Source organism: Monodelphis domestica, chromosome 8 (genome assembly GCF_027887165.1).
Source record: "Monodelphis domestica isolate mMonDom1 chromosome 8, mMonDom1.pri, whole genome shotgun sequence".
NCBI classification, from domain to species: Eukaryota; Metazoa; Chordata; class Mammalia; order Didelphimorphia; family Didelphidae; genus Monodelphis; species Monodelphis domestica.
This window is the reverse complement of record NC_077234.1, coordinates 59,869,838-59,890,535: the sequence shown is the minus strand read 5'-3', so window position 1 is coordinate 59,890,535 and position 20,698 is coordinate 59,869,838. Positions and strand designations below refer to the sequence as shown.

Below are 20,698 nucleotides of genomic sequence, written 5' to 3'. Positions count from 1 at the left end.
ATGCCTTCTCTTTTGCCATAGGTTTCTACTATCCTCTCTTTGGTAATTTTCCTTCAATGATTTTACCAATGATTCACAATCTTACTTTTCATCCCAACTCCAGACACTACAACAAACCAGGTCTTGCTTTTTTAGGTAACTTTGGTCAAATCCTTTTGTTCTCTTGGTTCTTGTTCCTTGGCTACAAAATTAGAAATAAGGAAATGAAGACTTTGTAGGTAACTGAAGTGGAGTGAAGGTAAAGGCCATTTGAGATGAAGAATTTAAGGAATGATGAGGCCAGGATACAAGAAGGATCATCAGGATGAGTCATATTATTAAATGCTATGGCTCTTGAAGGTCTTAAATTCATGAAGAGTCATAAATAGAGTTGGGCAAGTTCTTTTTTTTTAAAACCTTTACCTTCCATCTTGGAATCACAAAATAACCAGAGCAAGGAAAAATATTTTTGTTCTCTCACCATGCTATGACTTTTACCCCAAACTGGAGAGAGCCAAGAAGGAAAAACAAATTATCTTTTTTCTTATATTTGCCATGTAAAAAGTAATTGCTGGCATTTCTATATCACTGAAAAGTTTGTATGGCGTTTTACAAATATCATCTCATTTAATCTTCATGATAATTTTGAGATGCTGACACTATTATCATGCTCATTTTATAGATGAGCAAACTGAGTCCAAGAGATTAAGTGACATCCTGAGGATCACTCAACTACTAAATTTCGGAGGCAACATTTAACACATACCTTCCTAAATCTAACCAATCAGCCTGAACCATGGACTACATGGACTTAATGGAAAATGACAAAGTAATTTTAAACTCATACCTTCAAGTTGTGCCAAAGAAGTGGAGTCATTCTGATAAAGAAGACCTTGGTATGGACCCAGGGGTGCTAAAAAGAATGGGGAAAGAAAGGAAAGATGACTTCATAAATGTTAACAAAAACATGTTTTCTCTATAAGAGAATAAATGAGGTTAGTAAACTGAAAATGTAATCAGAAAAGAATCCATAACTTAAAGTAGACATATTTCCCCAGTGTCTGCAATGCTTTGCATACTAAGCAAAAACTTCCATTTCTGCCTGTATGTGTCCTGGATAGTTCCCTGGTGTGGCTACATTTTATAGCCCCATCCAAGTTTATTGAGAACTTTAGACTATTTGGGAAACATAAATGATTTCCCTCTAGTGCTATCTGCATATAACACTCTGTTTGAAGCTTTGTCTCCCTAAGAGCCGAAAATGCAATTTGTGAAAAATATGAGGTAGTGAGATTATTCCTAATGGTATCGCAGAGGGTTTTGAGAAAAAGGAAAATACACTGTTAATGGAAATAGACATGAAGATGTGGTGAATGGAAACATCTTTTCATACCTTGGGTCCCATTCATTACTCAGCTAAAATTCCGAGTGTCATTAACGTTCTGAGTCTATGATAATCAAGGAAATGGACTTCTTTTTGTCTGTGGACTTTTATTGCTTGAGGAAAAAATATGTACTGGAAGATTAAATGAATTTCAGACTTTTTTCTTTGACATTAAGCAGCGGAATTGGAATTCAGTTTTATAGGGTAAAAATTCTCTTAACTCAGGTGCTCTATGATTATATTTTATATTATAATACATGGATATTAAGAAGTCTCATTAGGAAAGCTCCCTCCATTAATGAATGCAGTTGCAGCCCCTGGGTTGCAATTTATCATCTTAGAGAGCTGGATGGGAAACTGAGAGTTGAAGGGATTTGCCCCTGGGCTACTCAGCCAGTATATGATAGACAGAGGACTTGAACTCTCTTCTTCCTGATTCTGAGGCCAATTATCTCCCCATTATGGCATGCTGTCTCTCATTTCTAAGTTTATTCAGAGACAAGGGTTTGACATTCATAAAATTACACAATGTTAGAACCAGAAGGAACTTGAGAATTCACTAAGCCAGTCTCTTTATAATACAAACTTTTCAGTTCCAAGCAACCTTTATGTCTCATCACTCTTTATGTACTCTACAATTCAGCCAAAATGATTTTCTTACTGTTCTTCATCTGTGACATCCCTTCTTCCATCTCCCTATCTTTGCTCAGGCTGTCTCCCATGCCTGGAATGCCCTCCTGTTTATTCTTCATCTCTTGAAATCCATAGGTTTCTCCAATTTTGTTTTCCTGATTCCTTCAACAGCTAATGCCCTCATCCAAATTTATCTCATATTTTGAATGTGTTTATTTTAAATATTTGTAAATGTTTACATATGGTCTCTCTAAGTGAAATACAAGATCCGTGAGATTAGGGGCAGCTTAAAGTTTATCTTTATATCTTCAGCACCTGGAAAATAGTGGCTAAACATAATTGTGGCTTCACGAATGCGTGTTAACCAGGTGATTTATGAGTGAGAAAACTTAGCAGAGGAAGTAATAATTTGCCCAACTTCACCCTCCAAACTTCTCTGGAACTTACTAGTTGCAATATGTTTCAGGATAGAATATCTCCATATGAACTCAATTTTTTTTTTGCTTTGTTGATATTCAAAATTTTATTCATTTACTTCTGAAAACTTGGAGAGCTGGGATTGAATCATCTGCTTCTCTGGTAACTGCATGTGCTTATATTTCCTGGAATTATCTTCTCACACTATGAATGTTCAAGAAATATTCACTATATAAGTTGTATAAAATTGGAGGCACAATCTAATATGCTGTAGGCATTAAACAGACTTGGTGAATCTGTGATTTTATTAGCATATATACTCCCTCCAATTTATAAGACTGCAAACTTTCCAAGACTTCTCATACTTTTCTAGTTTTGTTCAGTTTTTTTTTTAAAGAAATACTCCATTAGAGAATCCAACCAATGAACAGAAAGATTTACTCTGGTTATATTATCAGTACAGCATCATCATCATCATTATCTACTTACCATTATTCTTTTTTGGTTCAGATAGAAATATTCTGAGAACAACCTACTATCCTGCTAGCAATGTTTTATGCTTCATATGCCATTCTAAATATTTATAGCATGTTGTACAGTTTCTAACACTTCATTTCATAATATATAACAATTAATAAATCCAGGATTCTTGAGGATAATTTCTACCTTCAATAACCTGATTGTGACTCACCATCCTAAACTCTCCTGGTTCTACAAATAGTTTCAGCAGTACAGTTGGATAAAAAAGTGCCTTTTGGAATTAGTGAGTATTTGGATAGAAACTCATCTTCTGTAGATTCAATGAAAGCCCCTTTAGGGTAGGTCTAGGAGAAGTCAAAACAAGGGGAAGATATACCCCCTTTTGCTTCTATGTCATTTTTACTTATTTCCTGATGTCCCAACATTTCAAAGGCTTTTCATGTCATATAGTTCATGATTTATGAATACTCAGTATGCTGACATCTATTAAAATGATTCCTTATTCAAATTTCCTGAATAACTATTCATTCTGGGCAGTTGTAGGCAGCTCTTCTGTCTTAAGTTATTCACTAGTTCCAGTTCATGTTATTTGTTGAATTCTCAAAGAATTTTTGAGATCTGTATTACCCATAGAGTTAATAATATCATATATTATCATATATTTTGGTTTATAAAAGATAATGTGCTTCTGGTATATAATGTTAGACACTTGAATGTGTTTTTCAAATGTAGTCAGGCTCTTTGCTAACACACATGCAGAAAAGCAAGTGTTGGAATGGTAGATGGTAAAGAGTAACCTTCAATTGCTCTTGGAGACAAATGTGTCACATCCACATCCCACAGGCTCTAACTTCATTTTGATACTTTCCCAAATATTTAACATCAGATTTAAAGGCAACAAAGAAATATGCTGTGATCCCTTCATAAGTTACTAAATATAAAAACTATTTCCTATGAATAATTAGCACTGAGCCCCCATTCCAGTTTACTAAAAAAGATAAACTTTCGCTTCCCCTTCAGTGTCAGTCTCTAATCACACAGGCTTAGAAAAACATCAGTAATATCAGCTATATAAATTATTAAGAATTAAACCAAAATACAAAGACATTTAAATGTTTCCACAACTTATCTGACAGAAGAAAAACCAGTTACTTACAACTACCAACTCCAACTATACCGACTATATCTGTATTCGAATCATTAAGGTCTCTCAGAATAACTTTTAAAGCTATCAAAAACTTTTGCTTAGGATATGTTCTCATTAATAAATTTTATTCACAGGATGTTTTCATTTCAAAATAAGCATTAAACTCAGTCAAATATAACAAAGACAATCCTCATAATATTCTAATAGGCTCCTCATAAATGCCAGTTAATTCATTCAGTCTATTTCTTGCACAAATGAAAGACTTTTGGAAGGATCAAAATTGAACTTGTAGTCATACTCATTCAATGAGAATTAGGTTGTCATTCTCTTCAAGATTCTATTACCCCTCCTTAAAAAGTACTATTACGTGTTCAATAATCTCTTCAAGAGGTTCAATTTAAGCTGGGGTTATACCAGTTGTCTAAGAGATTTAAATATTGGCTAATTGTTATTAGTCGTTATTGGGTTTTGTGAAGTGAGGTCTACTTGTTGCAAAAATATTTCCATATTTTTAAAAGACATTATGCTTTACTCTGAGCACATTTATCAATCATCTTCCTCTTTTTCAGTGAGAAATATTTATCTTTCCATAGATGCGTTGGGTGATGAATCTTGTGTCATATTAACATTGCATAGAGTTTTAGTTTTATGGGATGTCTTTTAAATTGGTTGTACATTTTACAATTTTGAAAATATATGTTTTGTATGTACTTATTGAATACTAATTGCTTTAACATTGTTCTGTCCATTGAACTTTGACTTTGCTATTTTATTGCCTTGATGCCTATAGGCACAGGTTTTTTATTTGATAGCCCCATGTTAAATTTTAATTGACCCATCTATATTTGTAAATATCACCTTTGTCCAGTGGGACAATTTGACTTCCAGAATTTCCATATTAAAGCAGGAGCACTTTTGTTGTTGTTATTCAGTAGCTTCTGACTCTAATCTACCCCATGGGCTTTCTCCATGGGGTTTTCCTGACAAAGATACTGAATAGTTTTCTATTTCTTTCTCTAGTACATTCCCATTTTACAGATGAGGAACTGAAGTAAATAGGGATTGAATGATTTGCCCAACCCCACCCATTGCTCTAGCTACTGTACCACCTAGATGTGCCTAATTTACAGAATTTTATATTTATTAAATTCAACTATGTTTTTTTATAACATTGGAGAAATATTTCAGGAAATGGAACAGCTGAGTAATGTGTTTTCCACTGAAGCCATATAACTTGGTGTCATACATGTTCATTAAATGATTAACATATATCCTGGTATGGTTCTCTTTTTAATTTGGAAGTTTACTCAGTTTTTTTTAGTAGAGATACTATATAATGGTGTTAAAACTCTATATTGACTAATATTGACTCGCTGAAAGTTTAAAAAAGGTTTATTCTTATTAATATTTGGGTGGTGTTTTTATATAGAAAATAGCTTTCAATAATGAACATCAAATACCCTGGTATTATCACCATATTTGATTCTATTTTACATACCTTTAATAGGTGATTAAGTCATTGGTCATGGACAGAGAACTCAATCAAAGGATTTGTGATAATGATTAAAGGCAGTATAAATGCTCTTTTACTTTCTGGCAACTTATTCAACAATTACTGGATTTATAATTAGTTGCTTTTTATACTCTAGGAACTTTGACACATTCTTTTTGCTCATTAACCAATATTTTTATGTGTTTATGTTTTTTAAATATTTTTTATTTTTCCCTAATTACATGTAAAAACCATTTAACATTAATTTTTTGGATCCACTTTTTTTAGGAACTACCAGTTTGTCTAATAAATTTAAATTGCTCAGAATGACTCGGTGTTCTTTTGTTCTGGACTGGAATTTTGGGGTCACACTGTATTTCATCATAACTCTATCTTTACTACTATAGTTATCATCATAAGAACAGTCATCACATATAATTGCTATATGTGGATAAAAATATTTTACAGTTTCAGTTAAATATTATGCGATTCATTCATTCATGATAATATAACAAATGACTTTTTTTTACAATTTGCTTATATGTAACTTCTCTGCTAGCTGTATTTCTGCTGCCAAATTTCAAAAGATGCTTTATGAAATTTCAGCCTAAGTATGTCCATCTGCTCTTCAAAATCATTTGAGTCTTCAATATTGTTTTAGTTAAGCATCTCATTATTAGGTAAAAATTCTGGCCCTTTACCTTAAGTGAAGAATGTCAATATTTCTGTCTTTGCATTTTAGAAACTCCTCAATTTCAGTTCTTATTCAATCTACTCTGCATTTAGGATGAAAAGAATTTATACCCTTCCCTGTACTGGTCTGTAATAAACAGGATAAGTTTAGAAAAACTTGGAAAGACTTATATGTCCTGATGCAAAAGTAGAACTGATGATGATCAACTGTGAAGGAATAAACTGTTATCAGCAAAGCAAAGTTCTCAGATAAACACAAAGGTCTTGATAAAAAATGCTATCCAGAGCCAAGGAAGGAATTGTTGGAATCTGATTGCAGGTCAAAGCATTCCATTTTTCATTTTATTTGTTTTATGAGTTTTTTTATCGTATATGTGACATGTGTTTTTATGGTATATGTATGTATGTGATATGTGTCTTTCACAGCATGAGGACAATGGAGATATGTATCATATAACAAAAATAAAATAACCAATTTCAGACTATTTACCATCTCAGGGAATGGAAGAGTAGGGAGGAAAAAATTTTGAGTGACCTGTCTGACGACAATTATTTAAAATTGTTTCTACATGTAATTGGAAGAAAAATAAAGTTTAAAAATAAAACAGTTGAAAAGAACCCTAGAGGTCATTAGGAACAGTCTATTCATTTTATAGATGAGAAATTGAGATCGATAGAGGTTAAGTGGTTTACCAAGTCATGTAGCTAATAAATTTCTGAGGTAGGATTTGAATCTAGGTCTTCATGATTCAAGGTCTACTTTGTCCTTTCTACTCTGCCTTCTAGCTTTTGGTTCTTTACATCCACACTACAAAGAAGCATTCTTAAGTTTATTTTATACTAAAAAGTCAGTGGAATATAAGTTTCTTGACCAACAAAAGTAAGCCTAGGTAATCCACCTGTCCAGAGGAGAAGAGTAGGACTCAGACATTAAAAGAAAACACAATGTTCCCTACTGTGCCAGAGGTGGGAGTTGTTGGGTCAGAAGTGTTCCCTATGTATTAGGTAATTGATTTAAGAGTTGTGGTGTTTGAGAGATCAGATCTGTGATCCTCCTCCCTTTTCTCCCCCCCTCCCTTTCTCTTTCCTTCTCCTTCCTGCTCCACCCCCCCAGTTGGTTTCTTCAGTTGGTGACATTGGAAGACAACTCTGATAAAACTAATAGATAACTTTCTCTTTGGATAATTTAAACAAGGGGGTTTATTTAGGAAAAGGGGACGGACAGAGAAGTTTGATGGGAGAGAGGGTTTAGGGTTTCCCAAATCTTAAAATACTTCTAAGTTGAAGAATAGTAGAATAGTCTTGAATTGAGGGACATGGCTAACAGGTTGAGGATTTTTAGTCACTTTTGTCCAGTAGGGAGAAATCAGTAAGAGAAGAATCTTCTTAGTCCTTACTCCTTCCTGTCTCAAGAGCAAGAGACCACTTCTCACAGTTTGGCTGTTCCTTTCCACAGTCATCCCCCCCCATCACCATTCAATTCCAGAATGCTTCTTGATTGACAACTTTTTCAAATCTTACTCCTTTGGCTCTGTTGCAGGTTTTCTCCCATTTTCTCATTCACACCTACCTGCTCACTTCTCTCCTAGTGTGTATGCACCCACACTTCCCACTGATGCTGTGTTTAGTGGTGAGGCAGTATCATCCAGCCTTTGGAATGGGCTAAGAAACATTTTGTTCTTCCGTTTTATGCTATGCCTTTTCAGAAAATGCTTTTGATTTCATGCCAGTTGTGTCTTCTGGTTGATTATTTAAGGAGTCATAAAGAGGGAGGGTAGGAATGGGGCTTATGAAATGAGGACAATATCTCCTCCGAGGATGAAAGGTGTCAGTGCATGTTGGAAGGGGTCTGGTGATGAGGGGGGCTGATTACTCTCCTTGTCCTCATTAGTTGCCCCAAGCTATATTTCCTTTGGACAATATCAAAATTTTGCTAGAGGAGAAAGATGGAGGACCCCCAATACCATTCTATAACATAAATGTTGCACTAGAAAGTTGGCTAGACACTGTATCTCCACGCAACTCTACAGTCATGTAGAGGGTAGAATAATGTGAATTCCTGTTACATTTAATATGATGGAGGGAGGGAAAATGAGAATTTCCACATCACCTGGGTCTCCAAGAGGTATTATTGCACTTATCTCAAAATCTGAACAACCTGGTGGAAATTGTTCTTAATCTTAACCTCAAAATGCAAAATAAAACAGTTTCCAGTCCATTCTCTAAAATTAAATGGATTGATATGAGAATCAAACTTGTATTGTCTATGGGTCTATTGTAGACTTTGATGTATTATTCCTTCATAATTCCTACTTGTTTTCAACTGTCTTCTCTCAGCTGAATAGAGCTTTTTTTTAAAGACAATCAGCATTTCACAGTCTGAGGTCAAAGAAGGCATTATATCTTTTAAAATTCTTATTTTTTTTCTATTTTGACTGTCTGAACAATCTATTTGAGAGCTGTTATCATAGTCTGTATTCTATTTCTAGAAAAGAGAAAGAGAAGAAGATTATGTTAACCATTTTAAGATTCTGTCTTTTTCTAAAAAGATAAAAATAGGGCATGAGTTAGCTGTGACAGCATCCTGCTCTAATGATAAGGTTTCCCCTTTGGCATTCAAACAGCTTTGGAACTGAGAATTAGTTGCAATGAGCCAAATTAAACTTGATGTCAGGAAGTGGCATAATGGAAAAGACAATGATTCTCAAGTCAGAAGTTCTAGGTTCAAATCTTGCTTCCAATGATTTCTACCTATGTGACCAGGGGCAAAACATTTTACCTCCATGTGATCAAGTTTCTTAGTATGTATAGTATGTATGTGTGTGTTTGTGTGTGTGTGTGTGTGTGTGTGTGTGTGTGTACTAGCTAAATTCTTTGACTTTTTCCAGCTTTAAGTCTACTATCCAAAGGGAACAGTCCCTAAAGTGAAATGACTGCCTCTGGATATTTTCCTTCATTAGAAGTCTCTAAAAGAGACTTTAAATGATTTCTTGGGTATGTCATAATGGAGATTCTTTCTCAGGTATAGGTTGGACTAAATGGTCACTAATGTCCTTCTCAACTAAAATATATGATTTCGTGTCACAGGGAAGGGAAAAAGAGGAGGACATGATCAGTAATCAGTATCAGTATTGTAGGCTAGGAGGATGTAGAATTTGGTCTGCGATACCTTTTTGTTAGTTGTGATTATTGTCAACAACAGTAATCAAATTAGTTGGTTCAACATTAATTTATCCCAAACTTGTAATTTAACTTCTTTAGGGAATTCCTGGTGAGGAAACTGCCTCTACAAATCCATGTGGGCAACAGTTGTGCAACTTATAGTCTTAAAGGTTTGCCTGAATCACTTCTCCATTAGTGGCGGTGTAATGTCCCTGAACAACTTGCAGGGATCCAGGAGAAAAAAACACCATTCATAAGCAAAGGATAAACTATGGGAGTGGAAACACCGAGAAAAAGCAACTGCCTGAATACAGAGGTTGAGGGGACATGACAGAGGATAGACTCTAAATGAACACTCTAATGCAAATACTATCAACAAAGCAATGGGTTCAAATCAAGAAAACATCTAATGCCCAGTGGACTTACGCGTTGGCTATGGGGGGTGGGGGGGGAGGAAAAGAAAATTATCTATGTCTTTAACGAATAATGCTTGGAAATGATCAAATAAAATATATTTAAAAAAAAAAAAAGATTTGCCTGAATCACTGAGAGACAGAATTATTTGCCTGAATCACAAAGACAAGATGAATCAGAAGTGATCTGAATCCAAGGCTTCTGGACTGATTCCCTTTTTCTCTCCACCATGCCATGCTGTTTCTCTTCCACATCATAGGGAGATGAAATATTTGCTACAAGTATTCTAGAAAGGAATGAACATACACCTAGAATTGAGATTATTTAAATTCTAAAAAATTAAATGATAGTCATACACTTAAAAATAATTTATCTAACCTAACAATCACTTATAAAGCACCTACTATGTGAAAACCATTGTGCTTGGTGCAAGAGATACAAAGCCAACGTTATGAGAACAAATATGGCCCCTGTCCTCAATAAGCTTACATTCCAATACATCTCACATGGTAACTTGTCTATCCTGAAAAATAACAATATATACTTTCACTGCCACTCCCCAAATTATTTCTGTTTATTTTGCATTTAATGATCTATGTACATGTTGTAGCTTTTTCATAGATTATAAATTTCTTGAAAATAATAATTATTCTATGTTTTAAAATTTTTGTCCCTTTGTGAACCAGTATAGTAAAAGGCACATAATTAATTGCTTAAGAAATGATCATTCAACTTGGATAGCATGTCCTAAAATGGATGCACGATGTATTTCTACATATTGGGAAAATATGTAATATACATTTATACATATACATGTACATATACTTACACATATATCCTAATGTGCATATGTTAAAACTTCTCCAGACTCTAGATTCAGGATATCAACTGACAGAAATTTCACTTTAAATACTAGTTGAATATGATGCCTATACAACTACTAAGAAAATCTTCTTTCTATATTCACAATACAAGAATATTTTCCTGTATAACCTATGAGTCAACCATAATTTATATTTTCAAATTCAATAGAAAAAGAAATTACTGTGACCATAACCTCCTTCAATCATTCTGTTTCTTAAATCCTTGATATACCCTTGTATGAGGGTATTATTAATCTCCTACTTCTCTATCACAATAATTATTTGATTTTATTTTCATCTGCTCTTTCCTCCTTTGTGCTCTCAAATCTCCATCATGGAAATAATGCCTACTAATTGTACACCAAAGATGAAAATGTGTCCCTTTCTACTATTTTCTTTTGCTCTTTTAAAACATTTACTTCATTAATTATTCACTTAGTATGGGCAGGAATGGTTGGGTTGAAGTCTATATAATTAAATGGAATACCTATATTGATAATAATCTATTTAAAAATAAGTATTACTGATGTGTGATGCTTTAATATCTTAATCATTACTGGCTAAAACTTCTCATTCCTTTAAAAGAAACCTCCCCTATTACAAAGAAAAAAATAGAGAAGACTAACATACATGGACCACATCTAACAGCAAATACAACATTGCACCTTATTTAATGATCCAGTCCTTATTCTTGTCCCCATCCTTCAAATTCATTGACCAAATTCAGCCTACGACACTCCTAAGATGCTATCCAAACATGATTAAAATTTCATAGGGAAATATTTAACAAAATAAATAAAAATACAATAAAATATAGAAAATATTACTATGGATTTCTAATTCAAAATGTGAGACAGCAAAACGGTTCAATGGATGGACTGTTAGGTCTGGAGTCAGAAGACCTGAGTTCAAACACTTCCTAGCTGTGTGACCATGGGCAAGTCACTTAGCCTCTGTTTGCATTAATCTGCTGTAGAAGGAAATGACAAACTACTCCTGCATGTTTGCCAAGAAAACTCCATGAATATTATAGTCTACAGAATCATAAAGAGCGAGATATGACTAAATGTTTTAACAAAAACATTAAGTGAACATACACTTTGTGTATAGTTTAGTGTCCCCATTTCTATCTGAGCTTGACAGAACTGATCCAGACAATAAATAGGCAGATTCAGGAACAGTTTGAGTGGCTGTACCTTCAAAAAAATGTTTCTACATAAATGTGGAAAGAGGTTTCCAATGAGTAGATGCATGGCGTCTGTGTTTTGTATTAACGAGGGGGACTTTAAAGAAGAGGAACCAATACTCAGCTATTTGGAGATTGAATATTATGTGACACTTCCTTCCTTCCTTCCTTCCTTCCTTCCTTCCTTCCTTCCTTCCTTCCTTCCTGCCTTCCTTCCTTCCTTCCTTCCTTCCTTCCTTCCTTCCTTCCTTCCTTCCTTCCTTCCTTCCTTCCTTCCTTCTTTCTTCCCTTTCCCCAAGCTGAACTGTTTATCAATGGAGTCAGTTTGACTAGACTAAAGGGTAAGTCATTTTCTCTCAACCTCCTTCTTGAAATGATGGATTTTGAAGTTCCCCTCCTAACACATGGACTCTGATTCAAGTTCTATTATAAATCAAGATGTCTAATTTATTTGGATATAAAGGGTTGCAGGGGTAATGAAAGGACAGGGGGAAGAGGAAAATCCCTAAAGTATCTTCCCTATATAGCTCTTGAGAATTTGATTATGGAATCTTTTTCAGAAATAAACTCTGGGTTCCCCTAAGGGAAAAAGAGAGTCTTTATTCCAAATATTATCACTAGTTGAGAAATGAGATCTTCTTTCTTCTGCTCAGATAAAAGGATTGAGAGATTTGGGTATCTTAACAGCCAAGCTCCCAGCTCCAAAGAGCCCAAGACAAGAAGAATTTTGGTATTTTCTTCCAACTGCTTTTGAACCTGGCTGGAATTACATCCCATCCCCCCAGGTCTTGTGGGGTTCCATCTGTTCATCTTCTGATGCATTTCTTCAAAATTCATATTTTCTTTGCTTCTGGTAATTCCCTTGCACACAGTTTGAACCTATGCCATTGAATATTTTATCAATGATGAAGGTGAAGGCATAGATGTCATGGTTATCAAATGTGAAGGTGTGAAAGGAACAGAACTGAATATATTGATGAATAAATCTAATGAGATAAAATACATAGAATATCTGACACTTAGGTTCTCCAAATCTATTTCTTAAATAGAATGCAATAGGGGCCAGGCTAGAGACAGCAAGTCATCTAAAAAAAGTCAAGGAGATTTTGGTGGATTGCAACCACAAAATCAATCATCAGTTACATTTTTCAAAAATGAGTTTAGACTCAAACTAAGAGAAGCATTTCTAGCACGGGAGATGGCTAATTCAAAGCAACAGAGATGACAAGGGTGTGTGATATTTAAGGAACAGTAAGCAGACCAGTTTAAGCATTAGGTGCATTGCATAAGGAGTATTGTGAGAACAATTTAAAAGGATAGTTTTAACTACATTAGGAAAGGGTTTTTTTTTTTTTAATTTCAATAAAGGAGTTTCTCCTAGAAGCCATAGGGAATCATTGAAGTTTCTTGAGCAAAGAAGTAGCATAAGGTTTGTGCTTTAGGCCAATTACTCTGACAGCTATGTGGTAGAAGATGAATTGGAGAACAGGGAGACCGGAATCAAGGACGCAAATTAGAAGTCTATTATATTAATCAAGAAAAGAAACGATGAAGTTGCTGAAGTAAATTGGTGGCTTACCTAGTGATTACCTAATTGATGACATTGACTTATGATAAGTTTCAAATTCCTCATTTGTTATATGAGGGAAATGGATTAGTTGATCTCTGAAGTTTCTAACATATCTAAATCTTATAATCTGAGAATACCAAACTAGTCTTTTCTAATATCAGACAATCAGACAATCTCCGCCAATACTCCCACCCTTCTCCCTTATACCAGGAGTGTCCATTCTTTCACTTGACTCTAGAAATGTTTCAGTTGAATCTATACAAATGCAACAAATGACTTTTCATTTTTTTTAGTAAATTGATTTCATTCCAGATCCAGAAATTGTTTCTCAATTTAGGATTCCTATTTCAATAATACATAAGTACACATTAGTTTACCTGGGTAATGAATAAATAAGCTTACTTGATTTTCTGGATAGATATTTATGATTAGAGTAATAAATCTCAAACTCTCTTAATTTTACTTCAATTCTCTGCTGAAGCCAGTTTTGACTATGTTTATAGAAGTCTCAAATTTTTTATTAGTTCTTTTAATAAGAAATTTGATGATTCATTTTTCTTTTTCTAGTAGGAGAAAAATGTGACCCTCTTCACAATATTGTCCCCTAAGACCTGTCAACTGAAGTCTAGGTATGTCAGTATTGTGAAACTCTAGTAGGTTCTGCCAGGGTGGAAAGCCTTCATCTATGGCCACAGAGAAATTCTATATTAACTGCCTGAGAACAAGCCTAACTACATCTAAACCAGTCCATTGCTAGGTGATACATTTTTCTTGGCAAGAGTGACCAGCGAAAGTCATTTAAAAGTAAAAACAAAAAGCAAGAACAACAAAAAAACCACTACAATATGATGTTCTGTGTTACCACATTTCGCTTCTGAAATTATAGTAGGAATCAGAATAGCAGAAGAGAGATTAGAAGGGGGTTATCCTGGGCTGCAGAGACAGGAAAGACATCACATAAGTCATAAACTATCCACAAATTCCTTATGTTGGAAGTATGAGGTATGAGTGTGCAATGACTCATGGTATGCTTCTGGAAAGAACTAAACCATATCCTCACGAGTGTTCTTGTTAGAAATAAAATAAGAAAATAGAAAAAAAAATTTAGATTTTGAATGTTTATGATTGGGAATTACTGAATTAAAAAACTATTTTGGGATCTAGTACATTAACTGTTGAGTCAGATCTGAAGGAATAGAGATTTGAGCTTTTTCAAACTAAGATTGACATGGATGAGTCATTGTACTTGATTTGAAGTCTCATATAGGTCATGGAATATGGAAAATAAATGGTTAAGGAAAACTTATATGACCAGTATGTGGCATATCACTAACAAACAACACAATATCTTTCTGTTCTAACAAGTGTGACATTTTGGTAGTGCTGTCATTTAAAAAAATATACATAAGCATGGGCTAGTCATTGAGTACAGAATATTCCTCCCACTATTTAGGTGACTCATTCTTTATAGTGGGGTATGTAACTGAATCTATATAAACCTTTTGTATTCTTTGAAAGATATTTTATGCATTTTGTAGTTACTTGGACTGGGATTTCCTTTTCTAATATTGTTTGCCAGGTCTGCTAATTTTTAATACCTTTCCTTTTATGCCTATTTTAAGATACTTTTTTTTTTAATTTTACAAAAGTACATTCAGTTCATTAATTAATTGTCCCTTGGAGACTGCTTGGTCTATTTTCAAGAAATTTTTATGTATTGTTTCATTATTATAATTTTCTCTTACATTTTCATTAATTGGCTTTATGATTTGACCAACTCATTATTTAAGATTACATTGTTATGTCTCCATTTGTGTGTGGATCTTTTGTTTGCATCCCCCTTAACAAATTTCTATTTTTATTGCACTATGGTCAATTTTGTGGTACAGAAAAAATATGTATATTCTTTTGCTGTCCCATTTAGAAGATGTCATAAATATTTTTATTCTAGTTTCTCCAGAAATTCGAACACTACTATATTTTGTCTTTTGTTTGCCTTTCTGTTATGTTTATTCAAAATTGGTAATGGGAAATTAAGTGTCCTGTTATGATGTTATCTATGTTTTTGTGAAGCTTAGAACATTTTTCCTCTAAGAATTTAAATGCTAAAGCAATTGCAGCATATCAGTTTATTGCTGATATTAGTTTGTTTCCTATGACTCCATTCAGCATAATATAGCCTCCCTGTTTATCCACTTTTATTTTTTGAAAATGTATGTTTTTGCTTTGTCTGATAGCATGAGACCAACATCTGCTCTTTTGGATTTGCCTTATGCATAATAATTTTTCAATCCTCTCAGTTTTATGTTGTGTATATATTTGTTTTTTAAATATGCTTTTTGTAAGCAACAAATTGTATGATGTTTTCTTACCTAATTAGTTACTTTTTATGTTTAGTTTATTGGATTGTTTAATCCATTTACATTTAAAGTTTGAGTTTGGTTTATATTTCCTTCATTTGTCTCCTAATACTTAAAAAAAATAACCTAAAAGTTAAAACTTCCCTAATTCTGCTTTAATATGTTAAACACTATATTTTATTCCTTCAGCTACTTAATCTTTTTTTTTGAGGTGGTCCTGTTTCCATTGATTTTCTCCCCTTCCCTTTTTATCCCTTCCTCTCATTTGATGCCCTTTCTTTCCCTTTAGGGTTTTATTTGTTTCTTTCTCCTGCTTTTATCTGATTATATATTTCTTCCTCATTTTTTATCCTCTTTGGTAGATTTTTCTTTCCTCTTTTCCCCTTCAGCTAGATATCTTCACTAGCTTTTTAATTTCATTTTGTACCTTTCCAAGAAGAATTTCTTTCACTTTCTTCATTGTCTATCCTCTCTGTATTTTCTCTAGATGCTCATTCTCTAATTCATGACCCCAATAATCATCTGGTTTCTCTCTTTTGTCAAAATATCTCATTTCTTCATGTGATCAAGGCTTCAAAGATATCCATTCGAGGCATTGCCCTATATGGGCTTCTTACCCCTCCTTCCTTATAGGACTCAATCTATTGATCCCCCCTTTCCATTGTGCCTCATTCTCAAAACAGTGCCTCTTATATCTTTCAGAAAGGACATTGTCAGCCTCCCTGCCTTCCCCCTGCCCAACAACCTCTACCCTCTCTTCTTGGCTTTTTCTCCCATGTTTGCTTGGAAACGTCTCCCTGTGTCCATGCTTTCATTCCTCCAGGTACCCATCACCCTACACCATTTTGCCCCTGGAGTTCTAACTTCCCACCTCTAGTCCATTTAGACTTTTCAAGCATCAAGTCCCCTTGGGCTCAGCCATTGTGAAGTACTCATTTCCCTTTAGCTGTAGGAGGATTCATCAATGGAACTCCTCACATAGCCAAGTAAGGTCTTTTCAATCTTTCCCTCCTCTTCTTCACCCACTAACCTGAAAGCTCTTCTTTGTCTGAGACCACAGGAGTCAGTTTGCCCTCACTCTTAACTATTGATTTCACCTCAGTCTATTTCTCAGTCATCTCTATCCCTCCTTTCTGCCTTCCCCTTTTCACATAGTCTTCCATGTTGTAATATAGTTCAACAAAAGAAGCATTCAAGTGTAGATAGGGTGTCACCAAGTTCTACCCATAATGCTTCCTGTCCACCTCTTCACTGTTTCCTCTACTTCATTGACTTCTGTCTTCTCTTACATTCAGGAAGAAATCTTTCCTAGTTTTTTCTGTTGTCCCTCTAGTGTTATTGTCTGTATCTATGCACTCCCACATTTCTGTTGTTTGATGGTATTCAAGAAACAAATAATCTCTTTAATTAAATCTTTATTACTAAAAGTATTTTAAACTATTATTTGGTGCCCACATTTCGTCTTATTATGGTTAAGCTCAGATTTGCAGGATAGATCACCCTGGTCTGAATCCTAAGCATCAATGCTCTTCAGAACATTATTCAACTCCCTCCTCCTTTTTCATAGTGGATATAGAATTGTTGTCCTTATTTAGTTCTTCAGTTGTGGAACCCTTTGGCATTTTCTTGGCAAATATACTATAGTGCTTTGCCATTTCCTTCTCATGCTCATTTTAAAGATGAGAAGATTGAGATGAATAGAATTAAGTGATTTGCCCAAGGTCTGCAAGTAAATGTCTGAACCTGGATTCGAACTATGGAAGAGGTTGTCTTCCTATCTCAGGTCTGGCATTCTATCTGCTGCAGAACAGTCTTGCATGATTTGAATATCCTTACTTTTGTATCTTTCAGTCTTTTTCCTGTTGACTTACAGAACTTGTTTCTAAGTAAAATTGTTCAATTTTAAATACAATGTGTCTTAGAGTTTTCAGTCTTATGTTGGTTTTTTTTTCTGGAGATTTTTGATTTCTTCCAATTGGAATTTCATTTCCTATGTTCAGAAGTTCTAAGCAGTTCTTTGTTTCTTTCACTATGATACTGAGGTTTTGTGCCCTGTCATGTACTTCTGGGAAATCTATTATCAGTATTTTGTTCCTCTGATTCCTATTTCAAGATCTGCTTTGCTTGTAAAATGAAAATGTTTTCTTTTAATATTCTGTTTTATTCATATACCAATCAAATATAAAATGAATTCTTTGAAGTATTTCAAGGAAAATCAAATCAATATTTGATGTTTTAATTTTCAAATAACTGAAAACTGCACATTAATTTTTGGTTTTGAAAGACCCCCAAGCTAAAGGAATTAGCTTGTGTGTGTGTGTGTGTGTGTGTGTGTGTGTGTGTGTGTGTGTGTGTGTGTAATTTTATAGGTTTAGAGTATTACCTGGGCATTGAGAGAAAAAGGAGATCACTATATCTCCATGGAGAAGATGACTAATTAAAAATCTTCATTCAAAATCTTCAATTAAAAATCAAAAAATGTTCAGGGACACGGCAATAATAATTACAATGGGAATTTACATTTTTCTCTGAAGTATACAAAGCGTTTTGTAGGCGTTTTTCATAGGTAGGGAGATAGTTCAGTGAATTGAGTGCTGGACCTAAAATCAGGAAGACCCGAGTTTGAATCTGATTTCAGCTTCTCAACCAGTTGTGTGTCATTGGGTAAATCACTTAACCTGTCTGTCTCAGCTTCATCTTTTGTAAAATGAGAGTAATAGTAGCACTTACCTGGGAACGCAGGTAATACAATAGGTAGGTAGAGTGTCTCACCTGGAGTGAAAAAAACTCATTTTTGTGAGTTCAAATCTGGCCTCAGACATCTATTAGTCATTTTATCCTGGGCAGGTCACTTAAACCTTTTTGCCTAATGTTTACCTCCCAGGATTTTTGAGACGGTCAAATATGATATGTATAAAGAGCTTTGCAAACATTGAAGTATCAAGTAACTGTTATTCTCTTTCTTCTCTCCCTTCTCCTCCTTGTTTCATCCTGGTCCTTTCCTTCTCCCTCCCCATTATCTGTTCCTTCCCTTCATTTCCCCCTCCCTCTTTTCTTTGCATAGAATCTGGAGTGGTTTGCCATTTTCTTCTCCAGCTCATTTGACAGATGTAGAAACTGAGGCAAACAGGGTTAAGTGCCTTGTCGAGGCTCAGTGAGTATCTGAGGCCAGATTTGAATTCACAAAGATGGATCTTTCTAACTCGGGGTCCAGCTCTCTATCCACTGAACCACCTAGCTGCCTTAGAAAAGAAAGACTCAGGTTCAAATTCTCCATTAGACGATTTTCCAACTCAGAGTAAGTCCATTCACTTCTCTTTGCCTGTGTTTCCTCACAGTAAAATGATGGGTCCAATACAATACAATGATGGGAATCTCAGCTTCTTCTAGTTCTGAAGATATCATCCAATAATTTAATTTATAAATATAATTATAAATTATAAATAAAACTGAGTTTAGGAAATTTGATTGACTTATGCATAGTCGCACAGAGAGCTAGGACTAGAGGCAGGACTAGAACTCAAGCCTCTCTTATCTGCAGATCCAGGACTTTTTCTACCATTGCTTCACATTTAGCAATTAGCAAAAGTTTACAAGACAGCATATAATTTAGTGTTAAACTGCATGCAGTAAAGTGTTCCAAAATGTAGACTATAGAAAACAAACACAGAATCACAAGGGTTGAATAGGAACATTCTCTAGAATTCTTGACCTTCTGAACAATTTCCCAGACTCCCATCCATTCACAACTTTTGATTCCTTTAAAATGTACCGATATTATGGGAGAAAGTTTCACATATGCACCTTCCATGTGTTTAGACTAATGCATTCAAAAGGAAAGTCATTTCTCCTGCTAGTCTTTCTTGATGAAAATTGAGGCATCTTCCGGAAGCATTTTAGCAACTCCCTAAAATAGTTATAATTCCAGTTTTGATGAGAACTGTTTCACTATGAAATCACACTAGAGATTTTGTAAATATTCTCACATTCTGAAACTGCTAGAAGAACCAGTAATTGTGTATTTTTATAAATGTGCTATTGCCAAAAAATATGTGTACCACAAAAATGTATGACTTGGTTAGAAATCCTTTGGTAAATACTCACATTCCAATTAAGACCCAATGCCCAAGTGGTTGCCATCGCTGATGAATGCCGTCCATTGCCTTTGTTGTTTACTAGCTTGAACCCCTGCAGTGAGTTCTTGGAGCTGAAGCCTTTATAATTGCCTGGAGTGCCTTATAGATGTAGAAATTTAAAATAGGGTCAGCATGCCATCTAGAAAGGGAAAGCTCTCTTTCAGAGGGAAAGTGACTCAGGCAAGGTGAAGGGGTTGTTTACAGAGGCTGAAGAAGGAGAAAAGAGTTTACAGATTAATTATGAAGATGAAAGAAGAGTATAGAATAGAATTGAAGGATAGGAAATGCATGGTCCACAGGCAATGTCTTCTCAACTCCTAGATAATGTGAAAACTAACTAATAATTTACATAGATCATTTTAAGATTTCCAACAGACCATGAATTGTCACATTTATTCTTTATGACATCCTTGCAAGCTTAATAATAATAATTCATAATTTAATTATAATGGAGTTATTATTTCCATTGCACTGATAAGGAAACTGAGGCGTTGATGGATTAATTGATTTATTAGTAGTCTCACAAATTAAATCTTCAAGTTTTTTACCTATTTTTGTTTTGTTTTTCTGATGATTGGGCACAGACTGGAGAGTAATATGTTTTTAATTGATTAGATAGTAAACAATGTAAAAAACTTTTTTAAAAGTCCCCCTAGACTTTTAGCTGGACCCATTGTGGTGGATTTACAGAAAAGCATGAGCAAAAGTAGGACAGATGAGCCAGACATAAAAAGAAGGAATACCTACATTGATATGACACAGTATGTCAGAGAATCAACATA

At 34.5% G+C, this 20,698-nt stretch overlaps 1 long non-coding RNA gene across 1 annotated transcript in view; it reads right to left on the bottom strand.

Annotated features, from left to right (window-relative positions):
• LOC107649899 (uncharacterized) overlaps positions 1-20,698 on the bottom strand; it is a 72,734-nt gene that overhangs the window by 17,860 nt on the left and 34,176 nt on the right. Inside the window, exon 2 of the long non-coding RNA XR_008913966.1 lies at positions 827-892. This is a non-coding gene — a long non-coding RNA (uncharacterized LOC107649899). The remainder of the gene's footprint in view (positions 1-826; positions 893-20,698) is intronic.